This window comes from Talpa europaea (genome assembly GCF_964194135.1).
Source record: "Talpa europaea genome assembly, chromosome: 16".
NCBI lineage: Eukaryota > Metazoa > Chordata > Mammalia > Eulipotyphla > Talpidae > Talpa > Talpa europaea.
In genome coordinates, this window is record NC_140084.1 from 50,522,851 (window position 1) to 50,543,291 (window position 20,441).

The following is a 20,441-nucleotide window of genomic DNA, read 5'->3' on the forward strand; positions in this document are numbered from 1 at the left end:
CTGGCCACCTCTGCGCTGGCCCAGCAGGGAGCGGCAGGGGGTGTGGGGGCTCCTCCAGGGACTTAACCCTGGGATCCAGGAATCCTGTGATCCTGTGCTAGGAGAGGCCCTGTGGGGCCTGCACCTCCTCCTGCCACCCGGTCTCCTTCTCACACGTTGGAAGCCACAGCCGTTTTTGAGGAGTCTGTGCCTCTGAGGTCCTGGACTAGAGAAACAACTGCAGTGGTCCAGGGACCCCAGCGGGTCTCCACGGCACCCCCTGAAGCTCCCACTCTGGCTGCAGACGCCACTAGTGTGGGGTCTCCAGAGAAAATGAACATGGAACTCAGGCCCAGGCTCAGGCCCCGAGGGCAGGGCAGAAATGCCCACAGGAGGCCGCGGGGCTCACTCAGAAATGCCCACAGGAGGCTCGCCAGGGCAGAAGGCTGAGGTGTTGCATGACGGCCGCAGCCCCTGCCGGCTGGAGGGCCTGTGCTCAGTCTCAGCCCCCCATCCTCAGCCTCCGGTGCACTGTTCACACGGCACATGGGGGAGGCGCGGAACACAGACGTCCCTCCTCGCAGGGACACGGCCCCCCGGAGAGTGCCCCTCTGCCCGAGGCTGGCTGGGAATCCCCACTCTGTGGCTCCCTTTTCAGAGCAGGTGTCAGGTGTGGAGCTGCCACTCCTGGTGATCCCCACGCCGGCTGGTGGAGATCTCCACGGTGGCCCGTGCCCAACCAGCCTGTCCTGGACCCGCACCTACCCCCAGACCCCTTCTCCAGGGCCCTGGCTGTCTCCCCGCACCCATCCACCCCTTCAGGCCTGGGAACCCTCCTCTGATCCTGTTTCGCGCCAGCTGCGGGCACTGTCTAGATCTTGCCCCAGGGAGGGCAGGGAGGGTGTCTCAGGTTTGTTAGGGTTTTAGAGAGAGACAGAACAAGTTAGGAAAGAGGGTGTCCCATCCACCATGAGCTCGTCTCTCATGGTCGAGTTGGCAGCACGACGCACTCTCGCTGCAGCTCCCGGCAGACAAGCAGCGAGTGTTGGCGCGGCAAGTCCTTTCCCGACGGCAGCGGTGAGAATTCACCCTCCGATCCGCGCGGGAGGGAAGAGTCTGCGCACACGGACAGGACAGCGCGGCCCAGAAGGCCGGTGGGGCGGTCCTAGAGGAGACAGTTGCTGCCTGGGTGTCACCCTGAAAATAGCTGTGATAAGGGATGAGTTAACAGCACCCACGGCCAAGGCACAGTGGGAAGAACGGTGAAGGCTGGTGGTAAGAGCCCAACATGGCAACAGCAATATAGGACTCCGTTTCCTCCCCCCCGAAACAGGGCAGGGCAGGGCCTGAGTTTCAGAATCGCGAGGATTTTCCTGCCCGACCCGGGCCGCGTGGAGGCGGAGTGGACGGAGCTGGGCGGCCACCGCGGGAAGAGGACACGGTGGGCGGCGCCGCCCCCGCTCTGAGGCCGCACCCCGCGAGCTGGCAGCAGGCAGGACAGCTCCTTCCAAGGGCTGCTCTCCAGGGTCCACATAGGACCTGTGACGTCTCCTTTTTCAGAAAGCGCGGGCCATTAACCCCAGTTCTGGATCCTGGCGCCCCCCAACCCCCTTAGCCGGGTGAGCTCTTGTAGCTCTGGTCAGGATCCCGCGGGTTAGTGGGGGACAGGATGAGCTGGGACAGGAGGACTTTCACACTCTCAAACCTCCTAATTTCAACTGCTACTCTGAGGCTGGGAACGCGCTGGAGAGCAATTGTGTTGTCTGAGCGGGAAGGACGGGCTGCTTGGGGGGTTGAGTTGCAGGGAAGGGGGCTGGATTCCTGTCTGGACCTATGTCCGGCACAGAAGGCCTGTCCACACAGGAAGTCCGTGCCTCCCTCCTGGGTCTCCATGTGTGTTTTGACATGTGAAATCTCTCACAGCTCCAGCAGGTCTGTCCTCCAGTGGCCCTGCGTTCTTGACACCTTTTAGGGTTCTGGTTCTTCTAGGGGGTGAACCGCATCCACTGGAGGCTGAACTGTCCGGTGGCCTCGGCTGACATTTCGGCTCACCTGCTCACATGGAGCCTGAAGCCTGAGGCCCTGGTCTGCTCTGGAGCTGCTGAGGCCCAGGGACACAACCCCGGGGGCAGCAGCCAGCACAGAGCAGGGGCCAGAGAGGGGACCTGGACTTGGAAGGGATGGCCCAGGGCTGTGGAGGGTCACAGCCCAAGGAAGAGGTTGCCTAGGAGAGCACAGGCAGAGCCCCGTCTTTGGGAAGGACTTGGGGCCTGGGCTCAGCCAGGAGCGGTCTGATGGGGCTCAAGGATCTGCAGTCAGTGGTGTGACCTCCTGGGATGGGTGGGGCCCAACTCCAGGGCATAGACCTGAGGCTTCTCTGACCTCATGCTCAAGGCCCTGTGGTGACTTTGTTCAGGGAGGAGACAATCAGGCTCAGGCACCTGCACCCCTGCAGACACGAGGCCTATGTGCTTTACGATTCTGGCCTGAACCCCACCTCTGCCTGGTGCAGGCCTAGTGCCCCAGCCCCACCTGGCACCTCTGAGACCTAAGCGCCCAGACCCAGCCAGTGCCCAGGGACAGCACTGGGAGTGCCTGCAGGTCTGGACCCATGGCTGCCGGGCATCAATCAACCCAAATGCCCAAAAATAAATGCCTGGATCAAGAGGAGGTGGCACATGTACACCATGGAATATTACTCAGCCACCAAAAAGATAAACTCAGGCCATTTGCAGCAACATGGATGGCGCTGGAAGGGATCATGCTCAGCGAAATAAGCCAGAAGGAAAAGGAAAAATACCAAATGGTTTCACTTATAGGAGGAATGTATGGAACCAATGAAGGGATCAAGAAAAAATAATAACAATAATCGAACAACAAAACCAGCAGGCACCTGTGGGCAGGAGACATTCTGTGATGGAAAGAAGGAAAATGCGTCAGGGCGGGGGAGAGAAGGGCACAAGGGCCTATGGTGGTGGTTCGTGGGTGGAGTGGTGGTGGGAATTTTATGGGACTACACAGTGATGTAAAAGATAGGAATAAAAAATAAATATAAATTAATAAATTTTAAAACGTAAAAAAACGGGCAGATGCCTTGGTAGACATTTTTCTTCTATTTCTTTCATGTGAAGGATTTTTCATGGAGGTGGAGTTCGGGGCGGGGAGGATTTCAAGTAACAGTTTCCCAGCAAACTCCACATATCGCAGTGACTGCCAGGCTCGGCCTGACGCGCGGCGCTGAGGCCAGAAAGCGGCCCCAGGTCTGAGCCCTCCTGGGGGCACCACCGTCAAGACCCCAGAGGCAGCCCAGAGACGCCGAGAGACTCAGAATCAAACAGGCCCCATCACCCCCCCGGGGCAGGGCCAGGGCCGCGGGTGCCCCGCGGCGGCGCCAGCCCGGCCTACCCGCTGGGTCCCTCACCGGGCCTGGCAGCGGGCGGCGTCCTCGCGCTCTCCGCCGGGCGTCCCAGCACCGCGTCCACCCCGCCGCCCGCCTCCGACCTCGGCACCCCGCCGCGCCACGCCCGTCGCGCCACGCCCCGTCATGCCCCGCGCCACGCCGCGCCGCGTCGCGCCACCCACGTCACGCCGCTTGTCAGAGTGCGCATGCGCCGTGGGAGGGCTGCCCGGCCTGAAGCTTTTGACTTTTGCTGAACCCCCCGCCACCCGGGACCAGGAGAGCCCCCCCCGCGGCGCCAGCCCCGCGCCTCCTCCCAGTGTCTCTCCAGGGCCCCGCCTGACGCTCAGTGACATTTCCTCAGGAGACCCTCACGGCCCCGCCTGCGAACACCTGCCCGGGATCCCCGATCATAAGGGAGACGCGGAGCAGCCACGGGGAGGCGCCACCGCAGCCTGGGGGCGCGGAGGCAGCAGGGGGTGGTGGGCCCGTGAGGAAGGAGCTTTCCCCGCTGTGGCGGCGATGCAAGAGCTGCCGCCGCCGCTGGAGATGCGCGGGGAGTTCTTAAGGAGATAAAATTGGCCTCCCTGGTGGTGCAAGGGGTAAGAAACAGCCTCTGAAGCTTCCCTCAGCCATGGCAGAACGAGTTCCAGCCCCTGCCGGCCAGGGAGCTGCCCACATGGCGCGGCAGACCTCGCCTGGCTCCCCGCTGCTCCCCTCAGCAGTGGGTTTCTGTCCGTCTGCCTGTGCTGCTCCCCACCCTGTCTATGGTGAATCCTCTCACCCCCCTGGCCTGTACCCCAGTTCTTGTGTGCATAAATAAATCTTTAAACGCACGCGCGCACACACACACACACACACGCGCAAAATACAGAGGAAAAAAAATCTTGTCCATACTGAAAAAAATGTGCTGGTTCCATGAGGGTCAGTGAGAAGAAGAAGGGGTGGAGGCGTGAGCGGGCATTGACTCAGGTAGTTGGTGGGGGAGAGAGGGATGTGTGCGCACGGGGAAGAGTAGATGCACCCCCAAAGTTATCATAATGAGATGAGGCATGTCGGTCCACAGAGGACCGTGTGGTCAGATAAACTACAGTGTTGACAGCGTGACTAGATGAAGAGAAACACAAGCTCCCCTTCATACGCTGCTATAAACTATCTCATTAGGTAAAAAATAGCAAAGTGCATAGTAGGACAGCACGTGTGTGAAAAATAGGGGAGGGAGAGGGTCCTCAAGAATGTCCTCCTGGATCGCAGGTGCCTCAGCCCCGTGATCCTTGATTTATCTGTGAGAATAAGAAGCCACCGTGGTGTTTGCCTCTGCAAAGGGCCGCTGGGTGACGGGGAAAAGCAGACAGACCTTTCATGGAGTAACCGAACTTGTACAGAGTCCAAGCACATAGACCTGTACAAAATCTAAGCACAAATTAAAGCTTAAAATACTGGCTAATTATTTAAAGATGAGCATGGCATCTTCCACTATTTTTTCAATAACAAAATGGAGAAATTTTCTGGACTAGGGTTGATTTTGTTTGATGATTTTAATTCTCAGAGTTGATTTTGTTGGATGATTTTAATTATGTAGTTAATTTGTCTTTCAAAGGTCATAATGACTCATGGGTCCGCCTCTGGGTCCTCTGGGCCCCCCTCCCGCAGCATCTCGGGTCCTCCTGTGGCTGTGAAGAGCCTCCAAGAGCAGGACCCCCAGGGCCAGCAGGAGGAAGGCGGCCACGCCCAGGCGGATGAGGTTCCCCAGCGTGTAGTCCTGGGGGCGCGGGGCTGGGCCTGGGGGAGAGAGACACGCAGGTCACGCAGGGGACCAGGGCACCTCCCGTCAGGACACGGGGTGAACGTGGGGAGGGTCCTTCTCCATCCGACCTGCCCCTCCCTGCGGGGCTGCAGACTCCTCTGCCCCTGGCTATCCTCATCCACTGGGGCCCTGTGCTCTCTAATGCTTCCCCAGGGGACACCGCTCTGGGTCCAGGTTCCTGGACTGGTGGGAAGGCCTGTCCCCTGTCCCCTGTGCCCGCCTTCTCCTTTAGCGACACCTGAAGTACCTCCTCTCCGTCTCATCACTCACAGCCCCTCAGAGACTCCAGGGGACTGAGCGCCACACCATGGGGTGCACTCTGCACTCCCTGACCCCATATCCAGCTAAGACCCCAGGGAGGGCAGGGAGGGTGTCTCAGGTTTTGTTAGGATTTTAGAGAGAGACAGAACAAGTTAGGAAAGAGGGTGTCCCATCCACCATGAGCTCATCTCTCATGGTCGAGTAGGCAGCACGACGCGCTCTCGCTGCAGCTCCCGGCAAGTCCATTCCCGACGGCAGCGGTGAGAATTCACCCTCCGATCCGCGCGCGAGGGAAGAGTCTGTGCACACGGACAGGACAGCGCGGCCCAGAAGGCCGGTGGGGCGGTCCTAGAGGAGACAGTTGCTGACTGGGTGTCACCCTGAAAATAGCTGTGATAAGGGATGAGTTAACAGCACCCCAGGGCCAAGGCACAGTAGGAAGAACGGTGAAGGCTGGTGGTAAGAGCCCAAAATGGTAACAGCAAAATAGGACTCCGTTTCCTCCCCCCCGAAACAGGGCAGGGCAGGGCCTGAGTTTCAGAATCGCGAGGATTTTCCCGCCCGACCCGGGCCGCGTGGAGGCGGAGTGGACGGAGCTGGGCGGCCACCGCGGGAAGAGGACACGGTGGGCGGCGTCGCCCCCGCTCTGAGGCCGCACCCCGCGAGCTGGCAGCAGGCAGGACAGCTCCTTCCAAGGGCTGCTCTCCAGGGTCCCACATAGGACCTGTGACTTCTGCTTTTTCGAAAGCGCGGGCCGTTAACCCCAGTTCTGGATCCCGGCGCCCCCCAACCCCCTTAGCCGGGTGAGCTCTTGTAGCTCTGGTCAGGATCCCGCGGGTTAGTGGGGGACAGGATGAGCTGGGACAGGAGGAGTTTCACACTCTCGAACCTACTAATTTCAACTGCTACTCCGAGGCTGGGAACGCGCTGAAGAGGGACAGCACTGGGAGTGCCTGCAGGGCTGGACCCATGGCTGCCGGGCAGGGCGGCCTCACGTGCTGCGGGCCCGGGTCTGCGGGCAGAGCAGCCTGCTCAGCAAGCACAGCCCTTCCCGAGAGGCACACCAGCCTGGAGTCCCAGACACAGGAGGGAAGTGGCAGCCACGCTCTGGAGGACTCTCGCCTTCTCCAGACACCATGTCCCCAGGGCAGAGGGCATGCAATGGGGAGGGGGTGTCGGACACAGCGAGCGTGGGGAGAGGGCGGGGCTCAGCCGAACAGGGTAGAAGCCACCAGTGGTTCCTGAGGAGGCGTGAGGTGGGAGGGAAGCCTTTGTGGGTTTTTAAGTGAAAGGGCAGTTCAAAGGGAGCTGCAAAATGTTGCTTGTCAGGAAACAAAACAGTGATGAATGTGCACAGCTGGGGAGGAATCAGCCATTCTCTGGCGTTTCTTTAAATTTTGTGCACAATATCGTTGCCTTTGGTCCCTCCGTTGCCCAGTTGCTGACCACCCTGCACTCAGCTCCCATTCCAAGCTGGCTCCTCAGCTCCGGGCGCCTTCTCTCCGATCTCAGAGAGGGCTAATAACAGCCCAGTCTCTCTTCAGCAAGCCGCTTTGAACTCCGTAGAGGATTCCTGACTAAACCAGGATCCTGCTTTTGAATCCCTCAAATTTTGAGTAATTTGACTTTAAAGCAGCATCAGCTGTTCACTTTATCTGCAGCTCCAGGTTTTGGTAAGAGATCAGATCAAGTCAAAGTGCACAACCACCTGGAAGCGTGTTTTTTGTGCCACTGGGCACTGCTGTGTAGTCTTTCTGCTGTGCCATGTGGGTCAGCTCCCCGGCTGGGGATGGAACTCAGGCCTCAGTGGCTGGCGACACCTTGATAACGCTAACACAACCCCTGTGCCACCAGATAGGCCCAAACAGAATCAAGATTAAGATGTGCCGGGCCTCCCAGGTGGCGCAGCGGTTGAGCGCTGGGTTGCGAAGCTGCCCGCGGCCTCTGCGGCGCCGGTTCGATCCCCGGCTGCTCCCCGGCCACCGGAGGAGGGTCCCACATGGCGCGCAGACCTCTCCTGCCGCCCGCTGCTCCCCTCAGCAGTGTACTTCAGTCCTTCTGCCTGTTCTGCTGCCTGCTCTGGCTCTGGTGAATTCTCTCACCCTCCCGGCTTCTGACTGTACCCAGTGCATGTATAAACCAAACAAACAAACAAACAAACAAACAAATAGATAAATAAATAAGACATGCCTCTAGAAAATTAAAAAAAAAAAAAAAAAAAAAAAAAAAAAAAAAAAAAAAAGATTAAGATGTGCCACGGAGAGTGTGTGCAAGGACTAGATGGGAGTGTTTGGACGGAACCAAACAGCATTTGCACGATAGTAACAGCTGCTTTGAGGCTTCATGTTTAAATAGTCTTTTAAAATGCAACAGAGGGGCCTCCCTGGTGGCGGGAGGGGTTACACATCAGCACTATGGAGCTGTCCGCAGCCACTGCAGCACGAGTTCGATCCCCTGCTAGGGAGCTACCCACATGGCGCAGCAGACCTCTCCTGTCTCCCCACTGCTCCCCTCAGCAGTGGATTTCGGTAGATTGCCCTGTTCTGCTCCCCACTCTGTCTCCTCTCACCCCCATTCCTCTGGCTTACACCCCAGCTCTTGCATACATAAATAAATCTTTTTAAAAAACAAAAAAACGCAACTGAACGCTAACAGCAGGCCTTCTGCAACAGTTTCTAGCTTTTCTTTGAAGTGAGCAGGAGACACTTGCGCCCCCTAGTGGCTCCCCGGGTAAGGTTCCGTTTTAAGCCGAGCCGTCCAGGGTCTGACCCCGGGAACACCCACCTCCCATCACAGCGACTCTGGGCTCTCCTAGCCAGGGCGCCGCGACCCGACATCCTGGACGGCACAGTCGGTGGCGCCCGGAGTCGTGGTCTGCAGGTCCCGGTGTTTCTTTGCTGGGAGAGCCTGGGGCACCTTTGTGAGCAGCCAGGGAGCGTCAGCGAATACCCGAATAAGACGGTGGGCGGTTCTGGGGGAACCGCGAAGAGCGAGGACAGATCCAATAACGGAGGGACGCGGAAAGGAAGAGGGGTCGGTCGCTTTGCACACCACGGGCCCCGCGGGTTCAGTGCAGCGGGTCAGGGAGAGGGCGTGAGGCGCCAGGTGTGAGTCACGGTGTCTGCGTGGACTGGACACTGCGGCCTGGTGCGGGGGAGGAAAAGTAGAACCTGGGGAACTGCTCTCTGTCCACCACAAGGGAGGTTCTGGGGTCACAGCCACCAGGGCGGCTGCACCCTGGTCTGGGCGAAGCCCCCGTGTCAGGGTGTGATTCAGGGGCTATCTGTGAAGCCCATTACCCCCCTAGTAGCCCCAAGGACCCACTAAGTCCCCACTCCTTGCCCAGCAGGCAAGTTCAGGAGGCTTGAATAGAGAAGGCAAGCTATACGGTTGCCATGGAAATCGGGCCATAAGACCCACGGCCTCACCAGAAACAGCAGACCAGCTCCCGGAATGCAGAAGCAGGACCAGGGCACATTCCCTACTGAAGACCGGTGCCCAAGACCAGACATCCCAGCAGATAACTAGTGCAAAGCCATGCCCAAGTTGGAAAGTTCCATGAAAACAGAGTACAAAAGAGACCCTCAAATCTCTCTTCGCAGGCGGAAGGGTATCTCCCATCTCACCCCGCTCCCTCTCAGGGCATTTCAGTAAGTCAACCTGCTTCGTCTTCCACTCTGTCTCTGATGAATTCTTTCACCCCAGTATTAATTAGACTGCCATAGTTTCCATGACTCCTTCTTTGCGTCCAATTAATTGGCAGAGTGGCTCAAGAGAACTCAGGAAAGCCACTTACATGCTAGATCCCTGGTTTACTTGCTACAAGAGAACATACTCAGGAAGAGCCAGATGAAGAGATGCACAGGACAAGGGACGGGGGGATGTTGCCAAGCTCTGTGCCCTCTCTGTACCACCCTCTCTGCCCTCTGTACCACGGTCCTCAGCTCTCCAAAGGTCTCCAGCCTGGGATTTCTCTGAATCTCCTTCTCTTGGATTTTTATGGAGGCATCATAACTCAGGCATGAGAATGATTAAATAGTTGTCCACTGGCCATTGATTCAACTTCAGGCCCTTCTTCCCTCCTAGGAGATCAGGGTGTGGAGGATGAGAAATATTAACCCTCTGATCACAAGGTTGGTTCTCCGGCAATCTGCCTCCACCCTTAAGTGGGACTTAAAACCACCTCATTTGCAGTAACAAAAGACACCTTGCTCACTCAGGAAAGTCAACACTTAGGAAATTCAAGCATTTTGGGAGCTGTGGGCCAGGCAGTGTGGAGGAAGCTCAAACATACAAGAGAAATATATATTTGGAAGGAAGGGGGGACAGCGTGGGAACAAAGGTTGAGGGGGTGCCATGATCTAGGGTAGAAGAATCTGGGTGCTTGGATGGTGGGGGTGGGATGGAAACATACATCTGATGAGACCTCTCCTGTCTCCCTGCTGCTCCCCTCAGCAGTGCATTTCATAGATCCCCCTGTTCTGCTCCCTACTCTGTCTCTGATGAATCCTCCCAACCCCCCCCCACACCGCACCTCTGGTCTACACCCCAGTTCTTCTAAGCCAAAAAAAAAAAAAAAAAGCAGAGACTCAAAGTCACTTTCCCAAATACACAGAGCTAGCAAGAGGCAGGTTGAAGTTTTGCAAAGAATTTGGTGTGACCCCAAGTCTGCTAGCTTTTGTTCATACCCAGCAGCTGTGTCCTGCACTGGTCTGGTAAGAGACAGTCTTGGGAGGGAAGGGAGAGCTCACGTTATATCACACCCTGGTCTGTTCTGTGGCTGCCATGCTGTGTGTGGGAGGGGCCAGCATCCCGAGGATCTGAATTCCATCTCTGTTCAAGACGCACGGGCAGTCTGAATCAATATCAACTCATTCTCTGACTGAATATTATGTCAGAATACTGCATGGAGGCTATTTTGGACTCAGTTTATGCAAACTTGCCAACGGAACACCCTCAAAGAGTGAAAGATATGGCTCCCGTAGACTCTGACCATGGTGCTGAAACAAGAATCTAATGGCGAGGCCCCAGTCAGCACAGTGGACAGCAACAGCAGAACCCTCTCTCCTGGAGTTGGGTACTGCTGGGTACAATAGGGTGGGTGTCTCGTTTTGGGGGACACTAGGGGTTGTAGTGAGTGATGCCGCTTCCATTCCTATCCCATGAATCCTAGACTTGTGAATGAATCGGGATTATTGCAAAACCAGCACCATATAGTCAATGCTGACTGTGTGTAATATACAGTTGTTCCTTGTAGAGACCCTGGCACCAACCCTGCAAGGTACTGTCACCTCGTTGAAACTGTGACAGGGTTTCTCATGGGGCTTTCCACTGTTCTGTCAAGCCAGTCCTCAGGACATATGACCAGTGAATCCCATGAGCGTGGGTGCGTTTTTTTGGGAATTGAGTTCCTTGGTCAGAAGCAATGCTGTATGGGATAGCATAGTTGCAAACAAGCTGTTCTATCAGTCTGATGATAGTAGTTTTGGCAGCAGCATTGGGTGTAGGAGAGACAAGCGTATATGCAGATTAAGTGTCAATTGCAGTAAAGACAAAGCACTGCCCCTTCCATGATGAAGAGTCCATTGTCATCAATCCGCCACTGGGTGGCTGCCTGATCACGCCTGGGAATGGTGCCACACCAGGGCTCAGGGTGGTCTCTGCTGCTGCAGACTGGACACTCAGTGGTGTCTGTCGCAGGCCAGCCTGGTGAGTAGAAGTCTATTTTGCTGAGCCTCTGTAACCAGAAGGCTGGAGTTCAGGCCACCTGTCACTGCCAAATGCCAATAAAGTGGAAACAGGAATTGAATCTTTAAGATGCTCTTCAATCTGGCAGCCGGCGACCGGGATGATGGGGTTAACACCCTAAAGAAGCCGCCTTCGCATTTCATCTACAGCTGGCTCTTTACAGTGCGCTGACCAAAGGCAGTCGGGCAGTGGGCAGGCTTCTCTGCTGCCAGGAGCTGGTGATGTCCACCCAGAGTTCCTTATCGCCCTCCTGGACACTGGCCTCAGGCTCGGCCCCCGGTGCTGAGGCAGGCGTGCAGATAGCACTGCTCCCCACACCCCTCCAGACATGTCCTCGGGCCGGAAAATTAGCTCAGAGCAGACAGGCCATAAACAATGGGTGTGCAGATTTCCTACTATGCATTCTCCCACCCCCCCCCTTATTGAGGTGACATCGGTTTACAACACTGTATATGATTTAGGGGGTTATGTTCATACCTCATCAGATGTATGTTTCCATCCCACCCCCACCATCCAAGCACCCAGATTCCTCTACCCTAGTCCGTGGCGCCCCCTCAACCTTTGTTCCCACGCTGTCCCCCCTTCCTTCCAAATATAAATTTCTCTTGTATGTTTGATCTTCCTCCACACTGCCTGGTCCACAGCTCCCAAAATGCTTGAATTTCCTAAGTGTTGACTTTCCTGAGTGAGCAAGGTGTCTTTTGTTACTGCAAATGAGGTGGTTTTAAGTCCCACTTAAGGGTGGAGGCAGATTGCCAGAGAACCAACCTTGTGATCAGAGGGTTAGTATTTCTCATCCTCCACACCCTGATCTCCTAGGAGGGAAGAAGGGCCTGAAGTTGAATCAATGGCCAATGGACAACTATGTAATCATTCTCATGCCTGAGTTATGATGCCTCCATAAAAATCCAAGGGAAGGAGATTCAGAGAAATCCCAGGCTGGAGACCTTTGGAGAGCTGAGGACCGTGGTTCAGAGGGCACAGAGGGTGGTACAGAGAGGGCACAGAGCTCTGCAACATCCCCCCGTCCCTTGTCCTGTGCATCTCTTCATCTGGCTCTTCCTGAGTATGTTCTCTTGTAGCAAGTAAACCAGGGATCTAGCATGTAAGTGGCTTTCCTGAGTTCTCTAGAGCCACTCTAGCCAATTAATTGGACGCAAAGAAGGAGTCATGGAAACTATGGCAGTCTAATTAATACTGGGGTGAAAGAATTCATCAGAGACAGAGTGGAAGACGAAGCAGGTTGACTTACTGAAATGCCCTGAGAGGGAGCGGGGTGAGATGGGAGATACCCTTCCGCCTGCGAAGAGAGATTTGAGGGTCTCTTTTGTACTCTGTTTTCATGGAACTTTCCAACTTGGGCATGGCTTTGCACTAGTTATCTGCTGGGATGTCTGGTCTTGGGCACCGGTCTTCAGTAGGGAATGTGCCCTGGTCCTGCTTCTGCATTCCGGGAGCTGGTCTGCTGTTTCTGGTGAGGCCGTGGGTCTTATGGCCCGATTTCCATGGCAACCGTATAGCTTGCCTTCTCTATTCAAGCCTCCTGAACTTGCCTGCTGGGCAAGGAGTGGGGACTTAGTGGGTCCTTGGGGCTACTAGGGGGGTAATGGGCTTCACAGATAGCCCCTGAATCACACCCTGACACGGGGGCTTCGCCCAGACCAGGGTGCAGCTGCCCTGGTGGCTGTGACCCCAGAACCTCCCTTGTGGTGGACAGAGAGCAGTTCCCCAGGTTCTACTTTTCCTCCCCCGCACCAGGCCGCAGTGTCCAGTCCACACAGACACCGTGACTCACACCTGGCGCCTCACGCCCTCTCCCTGACCCGCTGCACTGAACCCGCGGGGCCCGTGGTGTGCAAAGCGACCGACCCCTCTTCCTTTCCGCGTCCCTCCATTATTGGATCTGTCCTCGCTCTTCGCGGTTCCCCCAGAACCGCCCACCGTCTTATTCAGGTATTCGCTGACGCTCCCTGGCTGCTCACAAAGGTGCCCCAGGCTCTCCCAGCAAAGAAACACCGTGACCTGCAGACCACGACTCCGGGCGCCACCGACTGTGCCGTCCAGGATGTCGGGTCGCGGCGCCCTGGCTAGGAGAGCCCCGAGTCGCTGTCATGGGAGGTGGGTGTTCACGGGGTCAGACCCTGGACGGCTCGGCTTAAAACGGAACCTTACCCGGGGAGCCACTAGGCGGCGCAAGTGTCTCCTGCTCACTTCAAAGAAAAGCTAGAAACCTGTTGCAGAAGGCCTGCTGTTAGCGTTCAGTTGCGTTTTACTGTTTTTTAAAAAGGCTTATTTATGTATGCAAGAGCTGGGGTGTAAGCCAGAGGTATGGGGGTGAGAGGAGACAGAGTGGGGAGCAGAACAGGGCAATCTACCGAAATCCACTGCTGAGGGAAGCAGTGGGGAGACAGGAGAGGTCTGCTGCGCCATGTGGGTAGCTCCCTAGCAGGGGATCGAACTCGTGCTGCAGTGGCTGCGGACAGCTTCATAGTGCTGATGTGTAACCCCTCCCGCCATCAGGGAGGCCCATCTGTTGCATTTTATTTATGTATTTATTTATTTTTAAATGTTTATTTATTTATTTATACAAGCACTGGGTACAGTCAGAAGCGCGGGAGGGTGAGAGAATTCACCAGAGCCAGAGCGGGGAGCAGAGCAGGCAGAAGGACCGAAGTACACTGCTGAGGGGAGCAGCAGGAGGCAGGAGAGTTCTGGCTCCATGTGGGACCCTCCTCCAGTGGCCGGGGAGCAGCCGAGGATCGAACCGGCACTGCAGAGGCTGCGGGCAGCTTTGCAACCCAGAGCTCAACCGCTGCGCCACCAGGGAGGCCCAATTAAAAGACTATTTAAACATGAAGCCTCAAAGCAGCTGTTACTATCGTGCAAATGCTATTTGGTTCTGTCCAAACACTCCCATCTAGTCCTTGCACACACTCTCCGTGGCACACCTTAATCTTGATTCTGTTTGGGCCTATCTGGTGGCACAGGGGTTGTGTTAGCGTTATCAAGGTGTCGCCAGCCACTGAGGCCTGAGTTCCATCCCCAGCCGGGGAGCTGACCCACGTGGCACAGCAGAAAGACTACACAGCAGTGCCCAGTGGCACAAAAAACACGCTTGCAGGTGGTTGTGCACTTTGACTTGATCTGATCTCTTACCAAAACCTGGAGCTGCAGATAAAGTGAACAGCTGATGCTGCTTTAAAGTCAAATTACTCAAAATTTGAGGGATTCAAAAGCAGGATCCTGGTTTAGTCAGGAATCCTCTATGGAGTTCCAAAGCGGCTTGCTGAAGAGAGACTGGGCTGTTATTAGCCCTCTCTGAGATCGGAGAGAGGCGCCCGGAGCTGAGGAGCCAGCTTGGAATGGGAGCTGAGTGCAGGGTGGTCAGCAACTGGGCAACGGAGGGACCAGAGGCAACGATATTGTGCACAAAATTGAAAGAAACGCCAGAGAATGGCTGATTCCTCCCCAGCTGTGCACATTCATCACTGTTTTGTTTCCTGACAAGCAACATTTTGCAGCTCCCTTTGAACTGCCCTTTCACTTAAAAACCCACAAAGGCTTCCCTCCCACCTCACGCCTCCTCAGGAACCACTGGTGGCTTCTACCCTGTTCCCTGAGCCCCGCCCTCTCCCCACGCTCGCTGTGTCCGACACCCCCTCCCCATTGCATGCCCTCTGCCCTGGGGACATGGTGTCTGGAGAAGGCGAGAGTCCGCCAGAGCGTGGCTGCCACTTCCCTCCTGTGTCTGGGACTCCAGGCTGGTGTGCCTCTCGGGAAGGGCTGTGCTTGCTGAGCAGGCTGCTCTGCCCGCAGACCCAGGCCCGCAGCACGTGAGGCCGCCTGCCCGGCAGCCATGGGTCCAGCCCTGCAGGCACTCCCAGTGCTGTCCCTGGGCACTGGCTGGGTCTGGGCGCTTAGGTCTCAGAGGTGCCAGGTGGGGCTGGGGCACTAGGCCTGCACCAGGCAGAGGTGGGGTTCAGGCCAGAATCGTAAAGCACATTGGCCTCGTGTCTGCAGGGGTGCAGGTGCCTGAGCCTGATTGTCTCCTCCCTGAACAAAGTCACCACAGGGCCTTGAGCATGAGGTCAGAGAAGCCTCAGGTCTATGCCCTGGAGTTGGGCCCCACCCATCCCAGGAGGTCACACCACTGACTGCAGATCCTTGAGCCCCATCAGACCGCTCCTGGCTGAGCCCAGGACGCCAAGTCCTTCCCAAAGACGCGGCTCTGCCTGAGCTCTCCTAGGCAACCTCTTCCTTGGGCTGTGACCCTCCACAGCCCTGGGCCATCCCTTCCAAGTCCAGGTCCCCTCTCTGGCCCCTGCTCTGTGCTGGCTGCTGCCCCCGGGGTTGTGTCCCTGGGCCTCAGCAGCTCTAGAGCAGACCAGGGCCTCAGGCTTCCGGCTCCATGTGAGCAGGTGAGCCGAAATGTCAGCCGAGGCCACCGGACAGTTCAGCCTCCAGTGGATGCCGTTCACCCCCTAGAAGAACCAGAACCCTAAAAGGTGTCAAGAACGCAGGGCCACTGGAGGACAGACCTGGAGCTGTGAGAGATTTCACATGTCAAGGACACACATGGAGACCCAGGAGGGAGGCACAGACTTCCTGTGTGGACAGGCCTTCTGTGCCGGACATAGGGCCAGACAGGAATCCAGCCCCCTACCCTGCAAACTCAACCCCACAAGCAGCCCGTCCACCCGCTCAGACAACACAATTGCTCTTCAGCGCGTTCCCAGCCTCGGAGTAGCAGTTGAAATTAGGAGGTTCGAGAGTGTGAAAGTCCTCCTGTCCCAGCTCATCCTGTCCCCCACTAACCCGCGGGATCCTGACCAGAGCTACAAGAGCTCACCCGGCTAAGGGGGTTGGGGGGCGCCGGGATCCAGAACTGGGGTTAACGGCCCGCGCTTTCGAAAAAGCAGAAGTCACAGGTCCTATGTGGGACCCTGGAGAGCAGCCCTTGGAAGGAGCTGTCCTGCCTGCTGCCCGCTCGCGGGGTGCGGCCTCAGAGCGGGGGCGGCGCCGCCCACCGTGTCCTCTTCCCGCGGTGGCCGCCCAGCTCCGTCCACTCCGCCTCCACGCGGCCCGGGTCGGGCAGGAAAATCCTGGCGATTCTGAAACTCAGGCCCTGCCCTGCCCTGTTTCGGGGGGGAGGAAACGGAGTCCTATATTGCTGTTGCCATGTTGGGCTCTTACCACCAGCCTTCACCGTTCTTCCTACTGTGCCTTGGCCCTGGGGTGCTGTTAACTCATCCCTTATCACAGCTATTTTCAGGGTGACACCCAGTCAGCAACTGTCTCCTCTAGGACCGCCCCACCGGCCTTCTGGGCCGCGCTGTCCTGTCCGTGTGCGCAGACTCTTCCCTCGCGCGCGGATCGGAGGGTGAATTCTCACCGCTGCCGTCGGGAAAGGACTTGCCGCCCCAACACTCGCTGCTTGTCTGCCGGGAGCTGCAGCGCGAGCGCGTCGTGCTGCCAACTCGACCATGAGAGACGAGCTCATGTTGGATGGGGCACCCTCTTTCCTAACTTGTTCTGTCTCTCTCTAAAACCCTAACAAACCTGAGACACCCTCCCTGCCCTCCCTGGGGCAAGATCTAGACAGTGCCCGCAGCTGGCGCGAAACAGGACCAGAGGAGGGTTCCCGGGCCTGAAGGGGTGGATGGGTGCGGGGAGACAGCCAGGGCCCTGGAGAAGGGGTCTGGGTGTAGGCAGGGTCCAGGACAGGCTGGGGTGGGCACGGGCCACCGTGGAGATCTCCACCAGCCGGCGTGGGGATCACCAGGAGTGGCAGCTCCACACCTGACACCTGCTCTGAAAAGGGAGCCACAGAGTGGGGATTCCCAGCCAGCCTCGGGCAGAGGGGCACTCTCTGGGGAGCCGTGTCTCTGCGAGGAGGGACGTCTGTGTTCCGCGCCTCCCCCATGTGCCGTGTGAACAGTGCACCGGAGGCTGAGGATGGGGGGCTGAGACTGAGCACAGGCCCTCCAGCCGGCAGGGGCTGCGGCTGTCATGCAACACCTCAGCCTTCTTCCCTGGCGAGCCTCCTGTGGGCATTTCTGAGTGAGCCCCGCGGCCTCCTGTGGGCATTTCTGCCCTGCCCTCGGGGCCTGAGCCTGGGCCTGAGTTCCATGTCCATTTTCTCTGGAGACCCCACACTACTGGCGTCTGCAGCCAGAGTGGGAGCTTCAGGGGGTGCCGTGGAGACCCGCTGGGGTCCCTGGACCACCTGCAGTTGCTTCTCTAGTCCAGGACCTCAGAGGCACAGACTCCTCAAAAACGGTTGTGGCTTCCAACGTGTGAGAAGGAGACCTGATGGCAGGAGGAGGTGCAGGCCCCACAGGGCCTCTCCTAGCACAGGATCACAGGATTCCTGGATCCCAGGGTTGCCAGTCCCTGGAGGTGCCCCCACACCCCCTGCCGCTCCCTGCTGGGCCAGCGCAGAGGTGGCCAGAGCTGGAGCTGAGTGTGCTCCGCTGTGGGGGTGGTTTCGATGTGGGTTCCTGTGGGCTGAGGAGTCCCTGTGAGAGGCACCCAGGCCCCTCCTGCAGGGACCTGTGCGGGGTGGAGGGTTTCTCCCCAGGGCTCCACGAGGCTGGGGGCTCTGGCTGCCTCAGGCTGTCAGTATCAGCAGCGTCCCCACACCCTCACCTGCATGGGCACTGGGCACTGTGATCCAGACTGAGGTGTGGATCCCTCTCGCCCGCTGACCCCTCACCCCTCAGCACAGTAGATCCTGGCTCCCCAAAACAGAAGTAGCAGCTGATCAGGGGACTTGGGAAAGAGAATCTCCCCAACTTCAGGTTCTTGCTGCCTCAGAACCCCTGGGCTGCAGCAGCCTGAGTGGTGAAGACGCCCCACACCTGGGGAAACTCCCTGTGACCAGAGCCTCGTCCTGAAGAGACTCTTCAAGCTCCCCTGAGCAGGCTTGGAATCTGGGGACAGCAGCAGCCTTGGCCGCCCCGGCCCCCTTCCTGGGCCTGGACGGCTGCGGGGCTGAGTGGCCCGACCCGGAGCAGCCACTGCACGGGCAGAGCGGCAGGACCCAAGCTCCGGGGCTGTTCGGGTCGTGAGTGTGGATGAGGCCCTTCCCGAGCCCTTGGGGGGGGGGGGAAGGCACAGACGAGCCTTGCAGGGACACTGGCACTGCTCAGGTGCACGACGCCGTTTCTGCAGAGGACGCATCTCCTCGTGAGTCAGCTGCGGCCGCTCCTGGGCTGGGAGACGGAGGCTCGGCCGTGGGCAGGCGTGACCACGGGACAGGAGCTCCCTCCTGGGGAGGCGCCCCTAGCCACAACCTGGAGTGGGGCCCGCAGAGCACCCCTGGAGAACAGAGTGGTTTACTGGAGACGGGGCAGGGAGTGTCTGAGGCGTCGGCAGCAGGGCAGGGGCCTGTGGGGATGGCGGGTCCGGTCCTCGGAACCTGGGCCTGTGTCTCCCCGCCCAGGGCAGGAGGGACTTCAGGTGTGATTAACCGGGGGCCTGGGGGGCGCTGGGTGGTCTGCTGGCCTGAGTGTGAGTCTGTCTGAGACGTGGCCCTGGGGCAGGTGCATGCAGACGGTAAGAACAGGAGTCAGGTGGGGCCAGCAACTCGTGGGCAGAGAAGCCTCAGGTGTGGTCAGAACATCCCCACATCCACTCTCAGCCCAGCCCAGCCCTGCCCTGAGGAAACGAGAGTCAGCCTCGTGGGGCGGTTCCCCTTCCTGTGGGGACGCGATGTGACAAACCCACAACAGGAGGACCAACCCGAGTGTCCCCACCCATGTGTCCATCCTGCCGGCACCCTGGGCCCTCCATCCCCACAGCCAGGTCACGGAGAGGATGCCATGACCCCCAGCCTCACGGCCCTGCTCTGCCTGGGTGAGTGTGAGGAGGGAGGGCGCCCTGGTCTGGAGGCCCCATGGCCAGGCCTGGTCTGTCAGGGGACCCAGGACCCGGGAGGCTCCGGGAGGAGGCTCTGTCAGGACTCGGGGCAGGCCTCTCACTGGACTCTCTTCCAGGGCTGTGTGTGGGCCACGGGACCCCAGAGCAGGCAGGTGAGTCTGTGCCCAGGTGTCCCGGGTCCCGCCTTCTCACTGGGGAGGGGCCACCCCTGGGCAGCTGGGGGTGGAGACAGCAGGTCTGGGGCGATGGAGGGGACATCTGGGAGGGTCTGGGCTGGGAGCTGGGAACTGGGGTGGGGACGCCTGTGACCACCTCTGATTCCTTCCAGGGGCCCTGCCCAAACCCGTCCTCTGGGCTGAGCCAGGCTCTGTGATCCCCTGGGGGGATCCTGTGACCATCTGGTGTCAGGGAGCCCGGGGGTCCGAGGAGTTCAGTCTGTATAGAGAGGGAAGCTCAGCGTCTTGGGACAGACAGATGACACTGGAGCCCGGGGACAGGTCCCAGGTGCCCATCCCACGTCTGATAGAGCTCTATGCAGGGAGATATCACTGTGTCTATCTTACCTCTGCTGGCTGGTCGGAGCACAGTGACCCCCTGGAGCTGGTGGTGACAGGTGAGAGCACACTCTGGGTCCAGCCTCAGGCGGTGCCCTCAGGGAGGGGGGTCTGCTTTCAGGGTGTCTCCCCTCTCATGGTGCAGCCCTGAGGGATGTGGTGGGAGTGTCCCCATTTAACACACTGTCTCCCCCTTTCTTAGATATCTATAGGAAACCCAGCCTCTCAGCCCTGCCGAGCCCTGTGGTGGCCTCAGGAGGGAACGTGACCCTCCAGTGTGGCTCAGGCCATAGATTTGACAGGTTCCGTCTGACCGAGGAAGGAGACCACAATTTCTCCAGAACCCTGGACTCACAGCGACTCCCCAATGGACATTTCCGGGCCTTGTTCCCTGTGGCCCCGTGACCCCCAGTCACAGGTGGCTGTTCAGGTGCTATGGCTACTACAGGAGCACCCCGCAGGTGTGGTCACTCCCCAGTGAGCCCCTGGAGCTCCTGGTCTCAGGTGAAGGTCCCCAGCTCTGTCCCCTCTGCTCATGGTCCTGTCCAGGTGACCCCTTCCTGCCTATGAGTGAGAGGGTTCCAAGGAGGGTCACCCTGACTGGCCCACCCTCAGAAGGTTGGGGGACACAAGTGTGTTCCCACTTCTCCCCTTGACCATCCATCACCAGGAGTTCCCTCGGCGTCAGAGGGGACCTTGGGGATCAAGGGCAGACACAAGAGGAGTCTGAACAGATTCTGGGTCTCGGGGAAGCTCCAGCCCCTCCACCCTCTTGGCTTTTCCCAGGATCTTCTGGGGAGCCCAGCCCCCCAAC

General features: G+C 58.4%; 1 pseudogene across 1 annotated transcript in view; it reads left to right on the forward strand.

Annotated features, from left to right (window-relative positions):
- The window catches only part of LOC311186160 (leukocyte immunoglobulin-like receptor subfamily A member 5), a 100,444-nt pseudogene that overhangs the window by 77,624 nt on the left and 2,379 nt on the right, over positions 1–20,441 (forward strand). Inside the window, exons 2-3 of the transcript in view lie at positions 19,402–19,686; positions 19,830–20,131. The product of the transcript in view is annotated as a leukocyte immunoglobulin-like receptor subfamily A member 5 (transcript). The remainder of the gene's footprint in view (positions 1–19,401; positions 19,687–19,829; positions 20,132–20,441) is intronic.